The 2,752-nt window shown below is 37.1% G+C and overlaps 1 long non-coding RNA gene across 1 annotated transcript; it reads right to left on the reverse strand.

Annotated features, from left to right (window-relative positions):
- Positions 1–211: 211 nt before the first annotated feature.
- Positions 212–1,754, reverse strand: LOC144640032 (uncharacterized). Its single transcript, XR_013568269.1, has 3 exons — positions 1,640–1,754; positions 1,367–1,436; positions 212–285 (listed from the first exon to the last, which is right to left on the reverse strand). It is a non-coding gene; the product is annotated as an uncharacterized LOC144640032 (long non-coding RNA).
- Positions 1,755–2,752: the final 998 nt, after the last annotated feature.

The following is a 2,752-nucleotide window of genomic DNA, read 5'->3' on the forward strand; positions in this document are numbered from 1 at the left end:
AATATTCATGGTCTTCCTGCTCCTAAATGAATCTGATGACCCCCCTTTTTATTTCAAAATTTAAGTTCCCTTAAAGTTATAAACCAGAAGGCGAAAGTTTGGTTAAAAAATTGTGTTCAGTTCTATTTCAGGGCAATGACCTTAACAGCTTAGGAGTTGATGGGTTAAACTAAATTGGAATGCTCACAGTGAGAGACTCATAGATTTAATTTTATACCTATTTCATCAGGAAGCTGTGTAAGATCATTTTCACCTACACTCAGATATGAAACATTGGTCAGATACCTGAAAAATATAATTTTATGATATGTAATTAATAATTATAAGCACGAATACAGGCTAGGACAGCCTGGTCTAAAATACAGTTGAATCTTGATAACTTGAATCCTCGATAACTCGACTGACTTATGGCCAATGCCCTAAGTGGGCATAGGGCCGGACATTCTCCTCCGCCATGCTGCACGGTCGCAGGCAGCCACTGCTGCCGTGTTCCACAAGCCAAAACCAAAAGCCTCTCTTTCTCTTTCGGCAGTTCTTCGCTAAGTCTCCCTCGGTCTGCCACGACTACGCCTTCCCTCTGGGGCCCATGTTTATGCCGTCTTGGGATGTTTGCCACAACTCGAACCTCCCGCTAACTCGAACCCCTCTAGGACGTTTTCTTACTCATTTTACCCTCAATAACTTGAACTCCTGATATCCCTTGAAGGTTCGAGTTATCGGGATTCAACTGTATATCCTGTAATACTACAGTGATAAACAGCAAACAAACATGCCCACCCTTCTAAATACACCTTATTATAGGAAATTAACGCTTCATGAAATTAACGCGAATTTCAAAAATTCGCGTTAATTTAAGTCGCGTTAATTTTTGTTCGCCGTTAATTTCCGCGCTGTTAATTAAGTGGAGCGTTAATTTCCATGACCTTAATTTCTATTATTTTGGCCCCAATTTCTCGATACAGTCCAGACGTCTTGACTCTTAGAAAAAGGCATAATTTCATCAAGGTGGAAATCTGCTTGATCACTAAAACTGTGAAGAATGCCCGAGGCGGTCAGATTCCTTTGTGTTAAAGTAAACTTGTTCATGTTGTCTCAACAAGTTCTTTCTTCCTTGTGTTCGTCACGTTAATTCCCTTCATTTTGAAATGTTACCCCTTCTCTCGCGTTAATTTCCTTAATTGGGAAGTAATTTTTCCTTCAATTCGCGTTAATTTAAGTCGCGTTAATTTCAAATACCTTAATTAACAGAAGCATTAATTTCCTATAATAAGGTAATACCATAATTACTATTGACTATCTGACACTTATTACCATAAATGACATTGTACATTACATGCACTTAATAACAGTTATTATTTTTATTTACCCTATTGATTTAGGAAGAGTAGTAAGATTGTTTGACTGCAAAACTAGTCGCTCTAGACTCCTCAGAAAAGCTGAAAAACAAAATAAAAACATGCAGTTTATTTTAATTATAATTGTTTAAAAAAAGTCGAGTACTCAAATTTTACGTATTTCTTCTTGTTGTTCGATGGTTGGAACGATCGAAACATGTCTTGCAAACTAAAAGTTGTTGTACATTTTTTAAAAATAGTAGTTTGTCTGCTTTTATCCAGGCCATTTCTTCTTGTATCCATACCAATTTCATTGGGAAGCAATTCCAGTCGGTTTTCTTCCAAGTCTAGCACTCGAAGTTTCTTCAATTCTCCCAAACCCCTAGGCAGTCTCTACAAAATCAGATGGCACTGTTACCAACATATAATAAAGCAAAGATGGCTCTAAAACCATAACAACCTTAAATTAAATGATTAATTATATAGCAGTCAGTAAATCTTATATTGTCAGCACAGCTATTTTTCCTTAATTTCTGGGAACTGTCCAATTTGGAATTAAATTTGGATAGTTTCAATTAGGACTTTTAGGTAAAATTCACTTTCTGTCCAATTTAAGATAAATTGGACAGTTTCGTCTCAGCCAATCAAATCGAAGAAAAACAACATGTGACGGATATTAGCCAATTAGCACAAAGCATAGCGTCGGCCCTGTAACCTTGTCCTGTTTTAGTCGACAATGGCGGAATTTTATAGAGCAAGTTTGCTACGTTTTTCTATTCCTTTTGAGCTTTTCAGCAATAGAAACAACAAAGAGAAATTTTCTACGTTGTCAGAAGAGGAGCTAGCTACACTAAGAAGCAAAAACCAAGAGCAAAACACCTCCAATAGTAGAAAACTTGGGTGACGTAAGTGCAGCGAAGCGAAGCAAGAAATCTGTCAGATATTCATCGCCATGAGGCATGAGCTAGATGCAATTCTTTGTCGTTTTTTGGTGACACTCGAAAAGAAAAGACAGCGATGAAGTACCAACGTTATGGTGGAAAGGAGTATGTCAGATTCAAGAAGTTGTTAAGCTCTTCGGACACTTTGTTTACGACTTTCATTGATTGATGAAAAGTTTTCACTCACTTTGTAGTGAGTTGCATGTGCTGTGTTATGCCTACTATTGTTGAATGCTTTTCCCGTTCTGGACATAAGTTTATTGTTTTTGCTGGATTGACTGACTACAAGCTATATAATTAATATAGTTACCGGACTAGCATGCTTGTCCAATTTTTGAAATAATTAGATTCAAAAGGGGCCTCTGACAAGAAAAATAAGACTCGTACTACGGCCTCACTCCAATTTTGGCTGCCCTCGGAATTTTTTTCATCAAATTATTTCCCAAATTGGACAGCATGTAGTCCAATTACGTATAC

This window comes from Oculina patagonica, unplaced genomic scaffold (assembly GCF_052425735.1).
Source record: "Oculina patagonica isolate OP01 unplaced genomic scaffold, crgOcupat unplaced1687, whole genome shotgun sequence".
In the NCBI taxonomy this organism is placed as follows: Eukaryota; Metazoa; Cnidaria; class Anthozoa; order Scleractinia; family Oculinidae; genus Oculina; species Oculina patagonica.